Source organism: Agelaius phoeniceus, chromosome 18, assembly GCF_051311805.1.
Source record: "Agelaius phoeniceus isolate bAgePho1 chromosome 18, bAgePho1.hap1, whole genome shotgun sequence".
Classification (NCBI taxonomy): Eukaryota; Metazoa; Chordata; class Aves; order Passeriformes; family Icteridae; genus Agelaius; species Agelaius phoeniceus.
The window spans coordinates 7,584,736-7,607,785 of record NC_135282.1 but is presented as its reverse complement, the minus strand read 5'-3'; the positions used below and the strand labels follow the sequence as shown (position 1 = coordinate 7,607,785).

At 43.8% G+C, this 23,050-nt stretch overlaps 1 protein-coding gene across 1 annotated transcript in view; it reads right to left on the bottom strand.

Annotated features, from left to right (window-relative positions):
• GNB1L (G protein subunit beta 1 like) overlaps positions 1–11,088 on the bottom strand; it is a 43,914-nt gene extending 32,826 nt beyond the window's left edge. The window contains exon 1 of the mRNA XM_054646060.2: positions 10,745–11,088. The gene's annotated coding sequence lies outside the window, so the exon portion shown is untranslated. The remainder of the gene's footprint in view (positions 1–10,744) is intronic.
• Between the last annotated feature and the right edge of the window lie 11,962 nt (positions 11,089–23,050).

Below are 23,050 nucleotides of genomic sequence, written 5' to 3'. Positions count from 1 at the left end.
TACTTTGTATTAAGCAGAAATCTTGGAGTGGCAATGGGTTGCACTGATTTTCACTTAATGTCATTAACTTCCATGGAAGTGTTTGGGTCAAAGAGAGGCAGCAGCTATAAAGGCATATGTGCATTTGTGCACAATGTAATCTCAAAAGAAAACAGAAATCAGAGTCCAGCAGCAGGAACAAAAGGAAATATATCTTTGTTCCAGCTGCAGGAGCCACCCAAGCACTGAGAGGAGCAGCGCTGACATCTCCCTGAGACTGTGCATGACAGCCCTGCAACGTCACCACAACCCTGTCTGGCCTCGCTTCGGCCGCCACATGCCCGAGTCACACTGGCAATGACATGGATGGATCCCAGGGCTTCAGCTGGCAGTTCTGCTCAAGAGCAGAGAGCATTCCCAAACTGGCAATGACATGGATGGATCCCAGGGCTTCAGCTGGCAGTTCTGCTCAAGAGCAGAGAGCATTCCCAACTGGCAATGACATGGATGCATCCCGGGACCTTCAGCTGGCAGTTCTGCTCAAGAGCAGAGAGCATTCCCAAACTGGCAATGACATGGATGCATCCCAGGGCTTCAGCTGGCAGTTCTGCTCAAGAGCAGAGAGCATTCCCAAACTGGCAATGACATGGATGCATCCCAGGGCTTCAGCTGGCAGTTCTGCTCAAGAGCAGAGAGCATTCCCAACTGGCAATGACATGGATGCATCCCGGGACCTTCAGCTGGCAGTTCTGCTCAAGAGCAGAGAGCATTCCCAAACTGGCAATGACATGGATGCATCCCAGGGCCTTCAGCTGGCAGTTTTGCTCAAGAGCAGAAAGATGAGGCCCCATGTCCCAGTGCAGTCCTCACAAGAAGAATGAGGTCTGGGCTTCACAAACAACCTCTGCAAAGCATATACTCATTTTCAGATACTGCAAATTAAAATGTTTTGTAGGAATGCACTTCTGCAGTTTCCTCAGTTCCCTCTAAGGTTCAAAATATTTACAAACAATACTATTTACACAAAGGTAGCACCACTAAACTAACACTGATTTTAAAGAGATTACTTGAACAGTGAAGATGTTCAAACACATCATCAACAGCCGTGGCATATTAACTCACCAACTGACTTCAGCTCTCTCAGCAGAGAAAAGTCTTCATTATAATGTGTTTTTTATAAAACCAGACTACAGTTTAACCTGCAAGGTCTCTGGTATGTTCCTTTCTCAAATGTGCAAGTACTAGTTTCACGGAAGAAGTCTGTGCCAAAGTATATTATACCTACTATGGCAATAAATTCTTCATGGATGAGGTTTTACACATAAATTACCTTCATTTGCAGTCTCTGAATGCTCTTCTAAATTTTATGGGATAATATGAATTATGAGCACCCATGTATTTCTTGTAGCTATATTGTGAGACATATTTTTTCTACTAGTTGCAAAAGATTATGCAAGTGAGTTATATTGTACACCTCTCTCCCTCCACCCTCATTGAACAAATGTAGTAACACAAACCAGTCAGTTGCTTATGAGAAGTGTTTGGTCTGCTATAAAGATATGTATGTATTAGTTACTCTAACTAGGATTAAATGTAAATCACATGGTTAAACAAAAGCACTAAATATATCAGAAAGGTTTTTCCTAAACCTTCTAATCTTAGGTTTCTTAACCTTGGTTATTTCTTGGTTTAGTTACTGGGGACATTTATGGTTTGGCAAAATTACTGTTTTTAAATAAACTGTAGATTTAAAAAGGACAATCTATATTTATTTGAAGTTACCATTGTAATTTTTACAAAACTTGGCTGGGTTTCAGTGGCTGGGCTTTAGGTATTTTGCTGGTTCTGCTGGATTTCTAAAACCCTAGAGAACTGGGAATGGAAGAGTCTGTTCACTGTTATTATTAGTCTCTAATAAACACTGTTGGTGACCCACTGGAACCTAAATCCTTGCCATTCTTCATATATCTGTTGAAGACTGGGGGCTTTGGACTCCGTTCATACACAACACTTTCCTCAGAAGCAAGGTTCCAGATTTCCACAAGAGCTCTAATTTCACAAATCACTAGAAACATGAACTGGCAAACATTACCTGGACCCCAATTCTACAAATTGCTCTAACCCCACTATCTGAAACAGCTCAGTAGTTTCAAAGGCTTCATAGGAACAGGTCCAGGATCAGCCATTGCTCCAAAAGGACACATCCCTGGCCAGTTGTACTGAATAGCACCTACTCCCAGTGAGTGAAGCTGAGAGGCCAAAGACAGCAGGAACGGAACGTGCTGCGGGAACGCTTGCCCTGCTCCCACGACAGCAGGCGAAGGATCAGGCAAGGAGGCTCATAACAAGATCAGACAAAAGAGAAAACACTGAATCATGTTAAAGTAATTACCAGAAAATAAGACTTCTGCAAAATATTTGCAATCAGCTCGCTGGAGCCTTCAGGCTCAGTCTTGCACTGGGCTGCCTGTGGCAGCACCAGCCCAGGAGGCGCTCCAGGAAGAACGGGTGACTCAGCCGCAGTTCCTCCCTGGCTCCTTCCTCCCGCATGGCACAACAAACAACTGCAGCCTGTCCCACCGCAGCGCTGCCGCGTTACTGCCAGCAGCCTGACAGCACAGACAGACAGACAGACACAGCCCTGCTGCCCCTCTGCCTGCCCCGCTGCTGGGACAGTCAGGGCACACAGACCCCACTGTCTCTTCACCCCCGCGTGTCTCCTCTCCCATCTCCCCACACCCAAAACTGCTGTCTCAAGCGGCCATATGGGACACATTTACTTCTCACTACTGCCCCGGGGTGCTACTAGGAACAGGAATCATCTAGCATGGAGATAGCATCAGCATGAAAGAGAAGAGAATCCTAGTTAGGAAGAACATATGTCGTCACTAGATAATGATAACCACATTTAATGGGCACAAGCATGAAGGAATGAATTTCAGAGATTTCTCCCTTGTTTTAAAAAATAGGGGCTTATTATAAAAATGCCCAATTACACCATCAGGCACTATACAATATTTATGATTAAAAATCACTATAATTAAATACTAAGTGCTGATTTCAATTATTTAGCAATGAAGCAATAAAATAAGCAAATACCTTTAAAATGTTATTTTCATAGACAAATCGCAGAATACAAAAGTAGCTAAAAAATACCTGTTAGGACCTTAGACATCCCATAGTAAGACTTAAGCTGCAAGGATTCTCAGATCCATTTTTCTGTGCAAGCTTACAGTGGAGCTAGTATATGGGAAAAGAGTGAATTCCTGCCCTGACTGGGTTAGTTGCCATATCACCTTAGAACTAGACACTTAGGAAAATCAAAGGCATATATAGAGGCTAAAAATAGTGAAGATCTGAAGCAGTGAGGCAGTTCAATCCACAGGGGCCATGTCTGCACATGCCCCTCCATTGAAGGACCTAGGCTGTGTTCATTAGTGTTGGAAAACCTTGGAAGATTATATTAAAAAATATTTAACATTGAAAAAATAGTTCCAAAACATAATGTTTCTTGAGAAATAGCATTCAATCATTAGAAATTAAGGGTATTCCAGAGTTTGTCTCAATAATCTATCTGTCATAGACAGCAGAAAAAAGGCTTCCACATTAAATATTATTAATTCTGTTCTGGGGCTAAGTAACACTCCTGGATAACTGGTGATAAAAACAACCAGCAAGCAGGGGTGAAGCTGTGGCAATCAGGTGCTGTCCTATCCTCAAGCAGGACACAGTGCTCACTGTCCTGACCAGGGACAGGACTCTGTCAGTCAGTGACATCAAAGTGGCCGTGCCACCTTCCTTTCTTTTTGGTGTAACTGATGTTACATCAAGGAAAGAACTCCAGCACATCTCCAAATTTGCAAGGCTCAAGTGCTGTCATGTGCCAGATTCACCATTACAGGGCAAAATAATGGATGGATGTGGAGCTTCTAGACTGCATTCACTCCAGCTGTTACCTTGCAGAAGTTGGGATAGGTGATACTCAAAAATTCTTCACATTTGGTATTACAATAAGAAGTCTTCGGTCAAAAAAAAAAAAAAAAGAATGCAGCCACTTCCATTCATGTTTCTGACAAACTTTTGCTTTTTCTTGATAGATTTTCAGCTAAAATAAAAATTGAGTTAGAGATTTCCAGTTCAAATTAAATGTCCTATAAACTAAATACAGCTAATTATTCCTTGCTTCCTTACACCCTTCTCGTTTACCAAGAACAAAACAAAACTTGCTGAGGAACACATTTTAAGGCAAGAATAATGACCATTCCCAACCCCACAGTTCCATTTTTATTGCAAATAAAACAACCCTGAAGGTCTTCCATTAGCTTCAGAGGCTGGGAGGGAGTGGGAAGAATGATGTGTTACACTACAGTGGAGGAAGTACATACGCCAAGTGGAAAAATGGACTATAAAAAGCTTTTCTTACACAAACATGAGGAAGCAACCAACACCCTCAATTGTTGAAGTGAAAGCAGGGAGGCCTAAACACACTACTAGAAAAAAAAAATCAACTAAAAAAGTTCTTCCATGTGTCACATGTTCCCAATTACTCTCAGATTTGGGAGCCTGGTTTGATAAGGTCTGACTGTTACCAAGAGCAAAAGAGCACAGATGCTGTGGAACTGCAGCAGCCTGGAGACCCTGCTCACTCTCACTTGGTTTTCTGGCACAGCACTATGGACTCTCTCCTCTCTGCAACCTACTGCAAGCTGGGTGAGGAGCCCACTGCCCCTGGAACAAAGCATCAGAGTGCAAAACCAGGCCATGGAGCTGCACTGCAGGAAAGCTTGTGCCACCAGGGCAACCACTTCTGCTCCAAGGGCCTTTCCCGACCAGGAACATGTCAGGAACACAGCCCCTCCAGTCACCGCAGGAACGGGGTTCACCCAGCTCAGAGCCAGTGTGGCACACAGGGGCAAGAATTCCAAGTACAGCTTCAGAAGGTGAAACAGGCTTGTTACAGAAGAGGAGATTTATTAGAACAAATAGCTAAATACTGGCAGGACAGAGATGCAAATTCTAACAAGGAAGGCTGAGCAAAAAGGAGGTGGACAGTGAAGTTGGCCACACTGATTTTAAGTCCTTTGGAGAGACTCCTTCCTGGCCCTCTGCACTGGGCAACACTCATTTGGAGCAGCCATCCCCAGTACAGGCCCATGCACTTCCATACACCACAGTATTGTGATCCCCAGCAGCACAAAGCCTCTAAGAGAGAGGAGAGAGCTCCCACGATGATCTGCTGCCACTTCAGTAATCTCCTATTTGTCCATTAAGGTCATTTCCTTTGTCCATGAACATCTATTGGCTCATGGCATTTAGCAAAGTCATAACCCTCTAGTTACAGAGCTTGAACTTGTCAACAATTATTTAGAGAGTGTAGTGGAGCTAGGTCAGAATGCAGACACACAATCCAGTGATTCTACTGGTCCTTACACACCATTCCTTCCCCAGCAGCCACTGTGTGAAAGGACATTAAAGGTAGAGGTTTGGGTATGCAATGAACCTGTAGCTTCACACTAATTTCACTTAGGAATTTCTTACATGGTTTGGGTATCTACCACTTGTAAATGACTACAAATCAAAACCAATATTCAAGTGGAAGCAGATAGCCCACATTCTCTCCTGCCCCAAGAACACCAATTGTTTTGGAATTTTTGAAAATAACAAGAAACACACTAAACACTTGGACAACACAGACCTACCAGTCTGGGATGAAACTGCAGTCTTCTTCCCCTGCTGCTTACTTAGGGAAGGTGTTATCATTGCTTTGCCCAGAACACACAGACAGCAGCACAGCTTAGCAATTCCAACACCAGGAGAGCCAGCACAGGAGAAACCAGCCTGCTTTGTCCCTGGCATTAATGATCAATGCAAACCAGGAATCTGGATTCTTGAACATGCTTGCTTTATTCTGCAGAAGGCACACAAAGGAGTTCTGATAGGCCATTCTCCCTCCTGCTTTCAAAGTGAGAATCCATGGCTTTACAGAGCTGTGCTCAGACATGGTTCTGGGGAACCTCATTCCTAGAGGGCTCCTGTTCTCCCACCTTTATGTCTGTGCTCACTTTATCTCATTGTCTGGGTGGGTTTGTGGTTGGCTGCTGTTGTTTTTTCCACATTAAGTGTGTCCATGGGTCTCTCCACAGCTCACACTGTGTACACTTAAAGTCCTTGATAAATCTTGTTGGCAGCTCTACTTCTCCCACCTTCTAACACTGACTAGGACAGTTCTTCTCTTAAACAGTCTCACTGCTTTCTCACAGCAAAACTGGCACTGTGGACTGCCAGCTGACTCCTACCAATTTATTTCTATTTCTGTGCACAGCATCATACAATTCTACAACGTGAATTAAGAAAAAAATAATCTTCAAATCTTACATAATTCTCATTTTTCTCGAGGTCAAGAAGTTCCTTTTTGGATATTCAAACTCAATTGTCAGTGGTAGAAACTTGCATTTTAAGAAGAGGCAAGCAGAAATTTCTCATCAACTGAACACGTCGTGCTATGCTTCTGGGCACACATTACAGTATCTTTTTTGCATCACACCTACTCTACTAAATATACAAAACACTGTGCAAGTGATAGTTTTGTCAGCCACCAGCTAATCAAACGAAAAATTATTAGGCTTAGAAAAATAATAAAAGCAGAAGCCAGCTGTGCATTTGTTGGATGAAAATCCCAGTGTCTCCCATGTTAGCTCATGTGTATTTCAATTTCTGGGAAGAAAATAATGGGAGTTTCTCCACCCTTTCTCATGTGAGCCATAAAACAGATTTATTACCTAGGATATATTCTGTGTTTTCTCCTGAGGAAAAAAGAAAGTGGTGGAACAAGTTCATTTTTTTCCCTTCTAAAACAAGGATTTTCTTTATAATAAACACAGAGCTTAATTTTGGTATCATATGGCCCTTCTATTTAATGCTCTGGTCACACTTTTTGCCTTTCTAAATCTTGAATTGTTGCATTTCATTTCAGTGGGGAATCTACAGCTGCTCCAGCTGTTTGAGTGTGAAAAGTCTGTCCTAAGATTCCTATCTGGTGTTTTAAAGCAAAATCCTTCTCTCCCCTAAATCAAAGAAATTTAGCATCTACTGAAAAACTATGGAATAACTCAAACAAAAAGAAAAGCTAAACATTAGTCTGAAACATTAGTTTCTTTTTCAAATAGTTCTTGCTCCACTTTACCTTACACTCAGCTGTCACCCAGCGGCTCTGGGAGACTGAGGCTGCAGACCCAGAGGTTGAGGACAGGGTTGCATCTCATCTGGGAAGGTTATCCTGTACAAACAACTATTTTTTTACTGTAATGGTCACCTTATGACCTTTAAAAATAAATCATGAGAAAGAAGATTTGCTGACTAAAAGATTTTTTTTCTCCTAAAACTCTTAATTTGCTCACAGTATCAGGTTACGGTTCTAAAGACCTGTGCTGGTAAATCCATTTACAGAAAAGGTGACTTCCTCTGCAACTTTCACTTTGGAGATGCAGAAGAGACTGATTCCTATTTTAAACACTCCTGAATTATTATATAGCCTGGATCCTCCAGTTGAGAGGTCTGGCAACTTTCAAGGCTAAGATATCCCTTTTTTAAATGACACCCAGTAACGTGGCTTTTTTACCTACATCTGTTGACTCTGATATTTGTAGCCTAAATGTGTTCTACAGTCTCCCATTGCTCACCAGCACCTCTTGTTTCATGAGTCACTTTCCTCAACACAGCAAAGCTGACATCTCTCAAAGTTTCAGTTCCTTCAAATAATCCCATGATCTATGAGCGTTTACACCAAGTCATAAATGCCAGTGAGACAATTTTTGAAATGATGAGCATTAGCTGCATATAATTAAAATGTACCATAGGAAGTGCATTCATTACAGTTGTGAAATTATTTTATTGCTTATGAAAATAAAAAATAAAATGCACTTTTAATGATACGACTGTGCCAGCACAGAGCTCAAAAGGAAGCTGGCTTGCTTGGGCAAAAAATGGTGCAGGTTTTTATTGAAGATTTGTTTCATTCTCATTGTTTTGTGGTCACTTAACACTGCTCCACAGAGACCAGTAATCTGGAAACTAAAACCCCAGTAGCTGAAGAGTTTTCAAGCTATTACTAATTTGAAATCCTTCATTGTACTACCAAGTATATTTTAGTGCAAACTGCATTCTTACAAAGAGAGCAGAAATGCATCCACACAGACATTCTGGGGAGGAAAACACTATTATTGCCACTAGACTTACCTTTTTCCTTTATAAAAACATACAAACACAACAAACATGTAATACTGTGTTGAGATTCCAAGTTTGTACAGAAGTATCAACACTACAACTTGAAAAGGGTATCCAAAAAGCAAAGTTCAACCTTTTTATAATCAAGTTTGTCTCCATAAAGCCAGAAATAGCACTAACATGCATCTATAATCCAGCTGCAACAAGACAATTTATTACAGAAGAGCAGTTATAGCAGCTATTTTTTTCCCAATGAAGACATTGCTTCGTAGAATATAATTTTAAAAAATCAGAATCTTCAGGGTTAAATTTCCCATCTGAGCTAATTAGCAATGACTGGTTTACAGTTACTACTGGTCCAATGAAACAGTACATTGTTATGGCTGAGCTTGTAGAGAAATAGTACTCAAATTAAAAATAAGACCTATACAAACACAAAGCATAACACAGCCTGATGTACTTTGTGGTGGAGAGCCAAACAAATGTGTCTCTTTAGAATGTAATAACATATATGGGGCAGTAATTCAGCAGTTCTTTGCAAAAAGAAACTCACAGTATTCTAAAATGCTCAGAAAAGGCGTAAACGTACTTAGCCAACAGATCTGCTCCCGAAATACCTTACAATTCAAACACTGTAATTCCAGTGCTTAAAAATGAGTCTCTACACCAATTAACCAAAATCAGACAATCTATCTGATATTAGAAACAGGCATCTATTCCAGTGCATGCACCAACATAATTTCCATCTGCAGAATCTTTATAACTGATAATCACACATCCAAGCCAGAATAAACAGAGTTAGACTTGCTGATCGCAGGGTATTTTTAAAACAAGAAAAAACTAGTTTACCTGTAAATCAATGGAAACATTAACAGGATTCATTAAAAAACAAGAAGTTGCTCCAGTAGCTTTAAAAAAATCTAGTAATTTAGTTACAAATAAATTTTTAAGGATTCTTTACACTTCTTATAACTTAGGCAGACAGGACACATTTTTTATGACATTTCCCAGTCACAGAGCTCTCTCTAAAAGCTTCACAGAAATGCTGCTAAAATTGTGGGTTTCTGGAAGGACCTTCAAAAGGATGAAAGAGACTGTGCTAAAAAGTGTGGCAAAATGCTCCTCAAAACAATTCCCAGAGGAAAAAGTTACACACATATTTCCATCTCGTGTGGTCTAGTTTTTTCCAGAGCACACACCATGCTTGCTTTTTACCTTTCATTACAAAATGAAGCTGCTGAGTCTGGAACCGGGATTGTTTCCTACTCTAAACCGGCATTTAAAGGAGTTGTACAAGGCAGTTTCGCTATTTTAAACAACCAGCACTACTGAGGAGAAAAACACAGCAAAAGGAGCCCATGCCGAGGTCAGTCCCCCGCAATGACGCGCTGGGCACACCGCGGCCGCCAGAGGGCGACGGCGAGCGAGCCCAGACCCGGCCCATCAGAGCTAGAGCTCTGACCAGTTGATAAATACAACATTATTTTTCATGTAACCATACTGTAGTTGACAACAATATGTTTTCTTTTGTAAATGCTTCCAACTGAAAGGTACTAAAGCACTTTTAGGTGTTCCTGAGGACTGCCACTACTCTTTTGCAAATGGTGGGGAGAGACCCACCTGAGGCTGTGCCTTCCTTCGACAGAACCACGTTCAGTACCCAGCCAATGCTGCTCCTGCTTTACCTCCGTCTGCTCAAGCAGTGCAGTGTCGCTTAAATACCTAAAAAATACCTATTTCTGTTGGTCATAAAAGTACTGGGATTATTACGGGGAGTTGTAAAATTCAGTAAACTAGAACTGTGAGCTCCGTTACCGCTGATATTGATATCTGATGGGGTGTGTCCTGACCTCAAGGCACACACATTCTATCACCGCTGCCAGAGGAGCTCCTGCGCGGCCTGTCCAGGCAAACTGCCGCAGAGCATCAAGGAGATGCAGACCGTAATCAAATATCACTTTTTTCTAGCAGGTGCCTCACGTCAGCCACAGATATGACACCTCCCTCACCGTGCTGGCCTCTTCCCACCCCTGCTGGAGTGGGGCTGTGTGGGGCTCTGCAGGGCCGTGCAAGGCTCAGAGGGGCCGTGAGCGGCTCTGAGAGGCGATGAGTGGGTATGCGGGGCCGTGAGGGACTCTGAGACTCCGTGCAGAGCTCTGAGAGGCCGCGCGGGGCTCTGAGAGGCGTGCGGGGCCATAAATGCCTCTGAGGGGCCGTGAGTGGCTCTGAGGGGCCGTGCGGGGCTCTGAGGGGCCGTGAGTGCCTCTGAGGGGCCGTGCGGGGCTCTGAGGGGCCCTCAGGTGGCGCGCGCCGCGGGCGGTGGGTGACGTTGCCTCCGTCGCGCGCCCCGCACGCGGCGGCCGAGCCTCCAGGAGCCGTTGCCGTGGCGACGCCCCACACGTGCGCACAGCACCATCGCTTCCTCCGGCCCGTGAGGCGGCGCCGCGCCGGTGACAACGGAGCCCTCTTAGCCTTGATCCGACCCCACCGCCACCCCCGCGGCCGAGCGCGGGGTTCCCCCATCCTCCCTTCCCCCGCTCACCGAGAACTCTTCCGCCCGGCGGGGCGGGTGCGTGGTAGCGATTATTCGGCGATCCCCGCGGGAACCAGGCGGATACGGAGGAATGCCGAGCTCCGCGCGTGACGTCACGGGCCGGCGGGAGGCGCGCACGCGCTGTCGGTCCTGCGGCCGCTGGCCCCGGCGGGCCGGGACCGAGCGCGGTTCAGCTCGGGGGGCTCGGTCAGGGGCTCCCGTTCACGGCAGCCCGCAGCGCTGGCGGCGGCACCGGCAGGCAGCGCAGCCCTGCCCCGCTCCGAGGGTCCTGCGAGGGGCTTGGCGCCTGTCCGCTTCCTAACGCTCCGTAACCGGAAGGACCCGGCCTTCACCGGGAGCCCGAGCGTGTCACTGCTCCGTGGAGCCCGGGAAGGGCCGGGCCGGGCGGTGGGGCCGGGCTGTCACTGCCACCAGCCCCTGTGTGGCTCGGGCGATTCCCTACAGCTGGCTGGGAGGGCGGATATGTGGGTGCGCACTGGGCTTGGGCTCTCTGCTTGCACAGCGTCCATTTATCAGGTGCTCTGCCGTGCTTGGGGCTAGCGCGTTCCTGAAGTCATTTGTGTCCTCCAGGAGCCACTGTGAACTTGGATTTGTTGGGGGATAAAGACCCAGTGCTTTCAGTACTACGAGCCGTTCAAAGTTTGCCAGGTCCTGCAGGAGAGCTTCCTTAGAGAAAAAAAGTTGCCTCCTGAAATGGTTCCCAATGGAAGTTATTGGTTAGGTGTCACAACTGAATCAGGCAACAGTTAAATAACCCTGTGTGTATTGTTGGAACAGAACTGCTGTGGGATTGGAATTGTACCCTGCTGCTGTAGCCATGCAGCCCCAGCAGGACGTTGGGAAGCGCGGTGCAATGACAGCACTGCCGAGAGATGGACTCGTGCCCCTTTCACAGGGCCCTGTTACTCTCCAGCCACACTGAGACCTGCTCAAGGAAAGCAAATAAACCATCACTTGCTTGTGTCACCTGCCTAGGAGTTAAAAGCTGTGTCATGTAGTTTTTCAGGAAGCTGTCCTGCTCTAGTTCCAGCTAGAAAGCTTGGTATCTCATAAAACATGCTCTTCGGTTTTCCTACCATTTTTGCCTATGGAGCCAGAGTCTTTCAAAGTAAATTAGATCTAGTCCTGTTAAATGAGTGTTGTTCTATTCTGTTCCACTTCTGTTGATGCAAACAAAGGCATGGAGACTTCTCGTGAGTTTGGGAAGGTAAATCTGGAGCTTGCTTTTCTACCCATATCAAATTTCTCATCAGTAGGAACACTGATTCCTAAATCCTTGCTCTAAAGGGCTTTAAATGGCATTTGGTGGTTATGAGAACACAGTACACTGAGGAGGTTATGCCTCTCATTAGGAGGAATGTCCTGAGCACAGATAAATACATTCTGTATTGTATAATGCACAAGTACAGCCCCATATTTCCCAATATGTTTTGCTGAAATGATTTGAATAAAGAGATTTAGAGCAGCAGATCATTGCTATAAATTGCTATGTGTAATGGAACCACATGTGCAGTATACTTCAGGTCTTTAATTTGTTAGGGGCTAAATGTTTATTGGACTATGGTACAGTTGCTATTCCCTACAGTCGCCTTGAAAATGAAATACCCCTTTCACAATGCAAAGATAATGAGTTGTACTGCAAGATAAGGTAGTTACCAGAATTCAGGAATGACAGAATCCAATTAATTTAACATGAGTTAATGCAAGATCAAATTTACTACAGTTGGATGCAGTTTGTAATTGAGTTCCATTACAGCATGTTTTTACATGTTATCTCCTATCAGAAGAGATCTCAAAAGAGCAAATCCTCTATTTTGAACAGCAGCAATGTGTTTAAAATATCATAAATAACTCTTTCCTTACAAGTTTGCTGTGAGGAACTTCAGGTCCCAAGAGCCTAGTTGTGCACAAGGGGCTGTGCTCTTGCTCTTTCTCACAAGGGGACTGAGCTTAAAGAGAAACCTGGGTTTCATCTTTGACTTCTTTGTTGGGCTGCCCCTCCCTTGTTACTTGTTCATCCCTTTTCCTATTTTCCAGTCTTCTGGGTGATCACCCCTCTTTGTTTTTTGGGTGGGAGGGGTGAAATCAGCCCTCTAGTCAAATAAACCTTTCAACCTCCTAACTTCAAAATAAACACTTTTATTGTGGACAGTCCAAGCTCCTTAGGCAAAGCTTTAGGTCTCAAATCCAAAAGATACACTGTGTCCTTTTAATAAATTCATAGTGGAAACTCACTATTTGCCCATTCCTGCGGTGTTGTGGAGGTTTTCAATGATTCTGGTTTAGGTTTCGGGATTAGGTGAAACCAGAGTGCCTTAAACCTCTTTAGAGGTTTGGGATTAGGTCTGCATCAGGCCTAATATAGCCTTTCTGTGCAAGGCTAAATTAAATGGCAGGAGTATTTGTTGTGCACTGATTCACAGGTGTTTGGCAAAATACCAGAAAACATAAAGAAACCACTGGAAGAATCATGAAGGCAAAGCCATCGAAACATGAGTATTAGCTAAGTACTGAGGTATCACTTGCAACTGTGGGGTCTCTCAGACTGCTTTTAAGTGATTTTAAGCATGGATATCATTTTTATGTGTCTCTCTCACATGAATGCAAGTAAATTGAAGATCTGTCATGCAAATGGATCATGGATTTTATTTGGGTATTACATTCTGGTAATTTCTGCCTGTTTTATAGCAAATGTATATTAAAGTTTGTCAAACAGCTGATATCACTGAAACTCTATTGTTTTATTGTACACATAAATTCTACTCCTCCTCTGGAGCATGCATTGGCCTGACAGAATATGCTAGGTCACGAGGAGAAAAATGCAATAGATTTATGCCTACCATTAAAACACTGGCCTGTCTGGCCCAGGAGGCAGAAGCATTTGCCTCACTGATGACCATGGACTAACTGGAGGAACTCATTTCAATGTTAAGACTGTCTACTGTGAGGCTTTTCAGCACTTTTCACTCACTTTGTCTCTGGTAGGGCTATTTCTCCTCTATGTGCTCAGTTCTGTCGTTTGTAACACGGGCAAGGCCTGACTCCCTGGCCATCCCTAGGGTACTGGCTGAGCTGAGCAGCTTGCATCAAGCAAAGATCCTCATTGCTGCAGGATCTCTGCAAGCTGCAGCAGCCGATTTGGCTGCATGTGTAGGGAAGAGCTGATGTCTGGCTCAGCAAAGCCTGAGCCTGGCATCAACAGAAGCCAGAGATGGGGAGGCAAAGCACAGTGCCCAGTGGTTCAGCTCCTACAGCTGCCCTAATCAGTCACTACCTGAGCATAACTGTCTCCTCACACTAAAGTATTCCCTTCACAGATTTTGTGCCTGTCAGCCCTTTACAGAAAAGGGTAGTTTGACTGCATTTATCTACCCAGATAAGCAGATTTTAGCTTCACTTGTAGACTTGCCTGTATTTAGAAAGTTAACTAGATCTCAAGAATTGCAGGGCTTCTCTGGAGGTTTTTGCCATACCAACAATGAGCTCTCTTGCTGCAAGCTTTTTTTTGCATTCCTATGTTCCAAGTGTTCTGATCAGCAGTGCCAGGTCCTGTTTTCTCATGTCTGCTTGCAAAAGCAAAACAGAAATAGTTAAATCAAGTTTAACAAGACAATGTCCCCTCTAATCAGATGAGCTGTAAAATAAGAGGGAGGCTAACTAAAAGGATTTAATAATCTTAGAATCTGTAGAAAACATTATTTATAGCTTAAGAGCTACACAAGTCTTGAGCTTTAAATGTAAGTTCTTTCCTTCTTTAATGGTGCATGTAAGGAAGAGCAAGAGAGAAATGCTCCAGTCAAGGACAAAATCATAAAATAATGACCAGAAGAAGAATGAAATGAAAGTATTAGGGGCCAGGGGAGGCTGAGTGGGAGTTTGTCTTCATACATGATTGATCTAAACTTGAAAAGGAAGAAAATAAAAGACTCCTCATCTTTAAACAAGATGGTTATTTGAGCATAAATAACAGTCTCATGTCAAATATGCTGCTATTTCCAATGGAGTCTTTTCACTACAAAACCACAACATTCTCAGCCCTAATCTCCTCAGATAAAACAATAAGGCTGGTGGCTGTGAATAAGCACTTTGAAACCAACCTCTGAAAACAGCAACACGTTCAGGGTGAAGAGAACTGAGGAGACAAAGAGCTGCTGTTTATAGATCTTTGCCAAGCGAGGCCCCACCTGGCTTGCTTGGAAACGTGCTGTAACACCTGAGAATTGTCTCTCTTTGGTGGAAACTCCAGCTCAGCACAGCCAGCCCAGGGGACTGGGGCTATTATGTATCTCTGAGTTTAGTCCTACACCAGACTGAGCTGTCACTGAAACCTGCAGCAGTGAAATATCAAAATCCTCCTGCATGCCTGAGCCTTGAGGTGTGTGTGGAAGGGTACAGTGAGAACAAAGAGCTGGGCTCTCTGTGACAAGGAGCACTCCTCCTTTCCCAACCCATTTGTGGCCACAAGGTGATGTCCCCTCCCTTGTGCTGACCCCAGCACTCATCTGAGCAGCATCAGGTCTGATGAAGGCAGGAACAAGGTGCCAGGAAAGGAGAGGGCCTGGAAGGGGGAGCAGTCACGCTGGAAGAGACCTGCCCTGAGCAGGGGCACCAAAAGGAGCAGGCCAGCTGGGACACAAAGGTTTCCATCCAGAAAATGACATCTCACCTTAAGCAGGAAGCTCATTTCCCTCCACAGTCAGTGAGGAAAAGCAGGCTATTAACCATATAGGAACATCCTTTTTTCCTCATTCCACTGTTTCCTAACATCACACACTTAAACAACAAGCTTTGAAATCCAGAAATGCCATCCCATGGGAAGTGGGAGAAGACTTTTGTCTCAGCACAGCCCCCCAGCTGTCCTCTGACTAGAAGGACCTTGCACTGGTGGTGGGGGATGTCCTGTGGCAGCAGGACTTGGAGCAGGATCAAATGAGGAAACACTGTGGCATTTGCACTTTCATGTGGGTTTTAGGGGCACTGTCCATAACTCAGAAAAATCCTGATATTTTTGAGCCCCTCTCAGAAAAAGAAGGAAATGAACTGGGCATTGTTCTCCTCAAAGAGATCACTGTAAAATGGCCTTTGGACATGGTCTGGAGGCATCAGCTGCACAACCTCCCCATCAGTGCTACCCTTCCAGCAAAGCTTCTGAGACAGGGCTCAGATGAGAGAGATGTTGACAGGATGCCAAATCCTAACCCTCTGGAACTAGACAGAAAAGAGAACCAAATGGCAAACCTGTATCTGTGTCCAGCTGCAAAAGCCCAAGCTTCTGTTAAGTCTGAAAAAAACCTTTGATCCAAACATCCCCACTTTTTAGGGTTTCCAAACTCAAGTGAAAACACAGCAGTTTCACCCTAGCTTGAAACACAGCCTCATACCTTTGATTTCTGAGGAGAGATCATTTTTCTTGGGGTGAGGCACGTGGACAGCAACAGATCCCTCATGTCTGGTCCAGACAGGCCAACCAAAGGCTTAAGTGGACACACACAGAACCAGCAGCATGTGATGGGATTATTGCAAGGAAATCAAACTCTCTGCTCCACCTCCTGAGCTTATCCTTTAAAGACCAGTCCTGTGCTCACAGCTGGAGTTTATGTGAGTCCTGCCTTATTAATTAACTGAAGCCAGTGCCTTTTTCCCCTGAATTCCAACAGAAGCAATTAGAAAGCAGATACTTCACACATAGCAGCTGGTTCATTTAACCCCCTGCTCATGCTATTGTCTCCCCTCCCCCAGTCAACTCACATCCCCCTTTTCCATCCTTTCATGTAATGGAGAGGGACAGTAAAATCAAGTGGCAAAAGCATGGACAGCAGATAACCATATTCTTAATAAAATCATCTAAATTAATGCTGAAAGCAGAGAATTGTTGTTGAGGCCACAATTCTGAGCAGGGAATTGTAACATTCACCTACCAGATGGGAAAAAGAGCTTAGGCTGTCTACAGTGTCCTCCTTATAAGGGGATCTGTATCAAAGTAGCAGCATATTTTCTTCACTGAAGGCTGTTGATGTCATTAGAGCAGGTCTCATTTTTATTTAAGACCAGAGTTAAGAGTCACATAAAATTGGCACAGGTGAAGGCACCAGGCCCCTTAAGTTGTGGAATGTGACCCTCTGGGAACTTTTTGAATGTTCATGTACCTCCAATTTATTTATGCTTGGGCAAGCCAGCACCAGAGCTTCTCCTCCTTGCTTCTCAGTATAAATACAGCCTCAGTCCTGCCATTAGGCCTGTTAAAAACCCACTCTATCCATTAAATTTTCCCCACACTCAAGATGGATCCAGTTACAGAAGAGCAGTTCTGCCCCACTCTGTGTTACACACATCTCTGGGAGATGCTATGAAGATAAATTTATACTCATAGCCAAAAACTGGAAGTGAAGTCTGCTCTTGCCAAACTACCCAAAATGTATGTTCTGATCCCAAGCAAGTACTCTAGAGGCTGGATCTGGATTTAAGGAAAGTAGAGCTGTTCAGAAGGAAATCAAATTTAGAGGAATGGAGATTAATTTTCTTCTGTGAAACACTTCTGATGCAGGGAAGTAATTTTAGTGTATTTGAGGCAAAGGGATGATCAAGAGTCACATTTCTTTTCTTAGATGGCTAGTATTTTTTTAATATAGAATTTATGGGTAAAATACAGCTCTGGTCCCACACAGGGCATCTGCTCATAGCATACAGGAATAATAACAAGAGTAGACAGCCAAAGTACCCAGTGCTGAGAGATTTTTCTGCTAGATGATTCCTCACTGATCCTGAAATCAGGCAGAATTAAGATGACATTTTCAGTTATAGGTCCAGCCATAAACTTCCCATTTCCTTCCTCAAAGAGGTTCCTATCAGAGAGGCTGCTGTTGCAGTCAGCCAGATGTTTGCCATCTTTATTACAAATTTTCATGTATCTTACAACACCTACATACTGTACAGCAAACAGATGATGCAGCTATCTAATACCTACACTATAGACATGAAGAACAAGTTAGGAGGGATTAAATTATCTGCCCAGCTTCCCACAAGACAACACAGGTGTGGCTAGAAATCAAAACTCCAAGCTTCCAAATTTTGCTGTTATACTAATCTGTTTATATGCTTTGCTGGAAAAAAAAACCCAAAAACCCAACAGGTTTCTGTAACATTTCTGTTGGTTGAAATATGGGCACTTCTAATCAAACTAAAAGATTAGCATATTTAGAAACTGTTATGGCTGATTAGTACACTGGTCCCCCTTTTTTTATCTATCTCCTGGATCTTTCTAGAGGAAGAAAAATAAAAGGGAAGGGCATCTTTTTCTAACTGCAAAGGCTCCAGCTAATGAGAGTAGAAATCGTATTTTATATTTTGGCAGTTAATGGTAAACACTATTATTAAAGCTATAATAAGATCAGCAAATGTTGTATGAAATATTAGAGATGTCTGAGTACAAAGCAGAGTCCCCATTTCTTTAGTTAAAATTACAAAATGATTAACAACCCAATTAAAAACATTTTTGTTTTTGACATGATAAATTATACTTTATCTACCTATCTGTGGATATAATTGATTATTTTATCCGTTTGCTGTTGGCTGTCATTAAAAAAGACAGATACCATGGCTTTCTGGCCTCTCTCCCACTGAGAGAAAGAACAAATCCTGCTATTAACGACAGACAGGATCATTATGAAAAAATTCCATTTGCCACTAGGCAACATAGCCGAGTTCCAGTAATTATTGTATTAGTCAAGCCGTTGAGAAGTTCCATAAAATTGAGAGACTTTTTAAGAAGCATCCAACATTATTTGGCAACTTTTGTGATGTAACAATTAAAACCATGCTCCAGGCCCCAAAATGTGCAGGAGATTGCCAAAATCAGATAAAACCCTAGAGGGCCCCTGACTTGCAAAGGGAAAAAAAAAAAAAATCAAACTGTTTACTTTTAGGATCAGACATTCATCAACGTTTGGCTTTTGTTTCAACTGGTGTCAGATAATAACAGCACCACGTTTTCAGTTGGCTTCTAACAAAACTCTGCACTGTTCGATGTCAGGTCCCAGGGCTGACACTGGCCTCTCCTCATGGACCTGATGCTACCAGCTTTGCTTGGCAGATCAGATACCTGGGGGCACTCAGCAGTACCTTCTGCAGTGAATCACATCTGTAATCCACCAGTAGCATCAACAAATCACTGGGGAGAAATGCAAGTTATTCCTTCCTCTGACATCTAGGAGCTGAGCCAGGCAACACCCCAAATTATCAGGGCTGCAGGGGATAAAGCAGAAGTCTCCTGTCCATGCACCCCATTAACCTGTCAAGGAACTGATAAAAAAAATCACACTTTAAAACTGCTAAGGGAAATTGCTACTGAACAAAACTTACAGCCAAGTTTATAATTTACCGACTTCTCTACTGAGTGGTGTTAAGGAATAATGATGTACAGTACCAAAAATGAAGGTACAGGATCAGGCTTCTGCAATGGAAAGTGAAGTTGCAAAATGTAGACTTGGTTTAGCTTAATGAAGACTACAGGAAGCACTTCAAGAGCACATCTGTTTGCAAAGGAGTTTCTCCCTTCCCGGAATAACATGCCTGGGTCAGAAAGTTGCAATGTTTAAAAGCACTGTGATGGGAGCAACAGTTTCCATGGCAGTCAGAGGGAGCTGGGGTCTGAACGTGGGATAGTGCTGGTGTCACCAGGGAACAGCAGCAGGGCAGGGTTTAGCACCAGCACCTGCCAGTCTCCACCTGGAACATGCTGTACCAGGCAGGACAGATGAAAAGATACACTGGAGCCTGCCATGATATGGCCTTTCATCACACAGCTCTGGCACTGGAGATGGCTGCCAGCTGTGAGGGCCTGCTGACCTATTTAATAAAAAAGATCAAACCCACAACCCTTAGCAATAATGGCTTTTATCTGATGTAAATGGGAACAGTGGCACAGCACCACAGGCCACGGGCAGCCCTTGAACCATATGTTGGATTGCCAAGGCAAAGGCTCAGACTTGTGGAGAGAGGGTGTGTGAAAGAAAAGCTGCTCCTCTCTCCCAGCTCTGAAACTGATCTTGCTGCTCTGCAAGGCATGCCTGAGTCCTAATAAGCTCAGGAATCAGCTAATGCTGGAAGCTTCTGCCACATTTTCCAGCACATTTAACCTCTAGTTTGGGTCTGGCAAATGCTAGGGTGTGGTAAGATGTGTTGCTATAGAAGTATAAAACCCTATTAACTACTAGCTGCTTTTGGGAGACAGCATGGCCTTGTAGTTTTCTTCAGCAGAACTAAAGCACATATTTGTGGTAGTATTCAATTCTCTTGCATTTGGAGCTGCCATCTAGGAAGAAGCATCCTAGGTCAGCTCAAGAACTTAGGTCAGTAGCTGTCAGTGTGGAGAATGAATTCTTATTCTTGATTTTATGAATAAATTGTGCCAAATCTTCAACATATTAGAGTAGTGCCAGATGAAGACCTAGCAAGTATTTTAGATATATGTTCTTTATTAGCATTTAAACTTCTATTATTAAAAGAGTTATGTTACAACATACATGCATGAGATCCATCTAAACTTAAAAAATAATTTTTAAAAAATGCATTTCTAATTTTTTTGGTTAGTGCCTCTAGCTTACAGCTCATCAGAGCCATGAGTGAGGAAAATTCAAATCCCAGCATACAGCAAAGGGCTGGGATGAAAGAGGGAGAGTGGATTGATAGTGCATTGTTTGTGGGTATTGCTGAGAACAAGATGAACCCACTGAACAAATGATAACTTAATATTGAAATTGTGAGGACTTTGGATCAAGGGCTACAAAGAAGGCTAAACTCCCTGATCCAGGCAGCTCTCCACAGACCACTGCTGTATTTTCTCTGTGGCAGCAGCAACAAGCCTGAGCAATTCAACCAGTTTCCACCCCAGCCTGGCTGTTCAGGCTCTAGTTTGTAGGTGTTTGCATCTCCCTCCATTGTGTCAGCTGGCTGGTGCTACTTTTCAGAAGGATGCCAGATGGCTGGTGCTTTAGCCAACCTGATTTCCAGATAATTGGTTTTTGTAGATACCTACCTCTTAATTAAAATAAAAAATACATGTAAAGGACAAGTTTATCATCTGCTAACACATGCCATGGTTGTCTCTCAGTCAATCAGCGTGCAGCAGACAGAGCTGCAGACTTCTCTTCTACACCACCAGTATCCAGAAGGAAAAAAATCAGAAAATCAGTCCATCTGCAAAAGTGATCAGACCCCTGTGCTTCCCGGCATCAATTCCCATTTACAGGATCCAGTGCCCTCTGCTGAGGAGAGCCAAACTAAGCATGAACACGTCCCAGGCCCACAAAGGGACTGTTCAGGTACAGCACTGTGGAGCAGAACAGTAAGAAGTTCACCTCCATGGCCAGCCCTTGTCCCATCTGCCGTCAGTGCTTCCAGGTCACTGTAAAGCAACACAGGGAGAGTATCAGGGAGCTTGCAAAGGCTACAGAGCTGTGACAAGAGGAACATGTCCCTTTCTGCAAGGGGAAATCCATGTGGACATATGGTAGCTGTGAAAGGAGCTGGGCTAGCAACCTTGGCAGGCTGGAGCTGAACAGAAATGTTGCTGCTCTGCCTTGATCTTTATTTACAATAAACTGCTGGGCTCCAGCTCAGTGTTTTATCTGGGAGCAGCCGCCGGCGCTCCCGCGCCCGTGTTCCGTCTCATTGCTGCACTGACATATTTACACCAGGCCGGGGCCCGGGCAGCTGTGAATAAGGGGCCATATATCAAGAGAGGAAAAAGGGATGCAAAGATGAATTTTATGGAATATTTTCCATTTTTCTTTGACTTGGTTGTGCATTTTGCTACGGCCCATTGGGCACTCACTCAGCACTTGGACACTTTGCTCCGTGCAGTCTCGCCTCTATTTCTAATTGTGTCTACATGCCAAACCTAGCCCAGTACCTGAGGCAGCCTGCAGGGAAATGGAGATTGAAAAAAAGAAGAAGGTGGGTAGGAGGGAAATTTCCTGCCCTTCAATGGCATATGCCATGGGAAAGAAAATCATGTCTAGTAAGTTCACCAGTCTTTTCCGAGTCCTGCAGGACACCTCTTACATTTGAGTGCCAAAGTGAGAGGAAATACTTCCACTAATTTGTGAGAGAAAATAATCAAGTCTCTTTTGCAGTTTCAAGAGATTCACCTTTGATTTCTTCTCTGGGCAATGAAAAGGGTTAATTCCTCTCAGTGTTGACTTAATCCTTTCCTTTTTCCCAGTGGCTGACTAATAAGTTAGATGTGTTGACTCTGTTTATAAAGACAAGCTTTGGACATAATATTAATGATATTGTGTGTGCAATAACATTAGAAAACAAACATAGAGGCACCTGGGGAGTCTGAAGGCATCTTCTGGCCTTTCTGGGCTGACAGCACAGAGTGGCCCTCCAACATTTCCATATGGAAAAACACTATCTTGCACACGAGAGTTTACTTTGAGTGACCCTCTTGCCTTTCAAACAATGAGAAGTCAGGACTGTTGCAAAGCTGACAACTTGTTTTATAAGAACAGGCCATTGCTCAACCAGCTGAAGAGAAGGGAAAACAAGGGATTCCAGAGAAACAATTGGAAATGAAAACTGGACATTTGAATGGACTAACGGCTGGTGTCTTTACTCTGGCACTGACATTCTAACAAAGGGTATAAAAGTTATTTTCCTTGTTTTTGCAAGGCAGAGATCGAAAGAGAGCATTGTTTGTTTATTCATTTGCCTTAGAGCTCCATGAGCACAAAGAAGTCACTTGACAGTTGCCAGTATTCATCCAAGGCTCAGGTTCATCCCACTGGGAACTTTTTGCTCCCTTGATAGCCCATGTGAGATCCAAACCAGCACATGGAAGTGCTTATTTCCCTCTATTGTCTATTTAGGAGGTTTAGGGGAGTGAGGCACTATTCCTGTTATGTCACATGGTATGGTCTGAAAGCCAGGTAGCCCTCACTGGTCACCTGGAGGTACTGCTCAGCACAGATGTGTGTAAGGCCTCACCTCAGTTTGGTCAGGCTTTGTGCAGGTGTCCTGTCCTGAGTGTCACAATGCAGGCAGAATAAACCACGTGTCCTACTGCTGCTGAACAATAGAATTTTTCTGGTACAGCTGTGTTTAAATGGAGCTGAATCAAGGTAATCTCACCCTTGGATTAAGAGCCATCAGTTCCCAGGAAGAGATCTGCTCCACTGAGTAAAATGTCTGTCAGCAATGCTGAAGAATCTTCTCAGATGGTTCTTTGGAACTCTCTTCTCTAAATGGTTTCATTACCTGCACTGGAGCAGCTGAAGTTGCATTGGGAAGGAG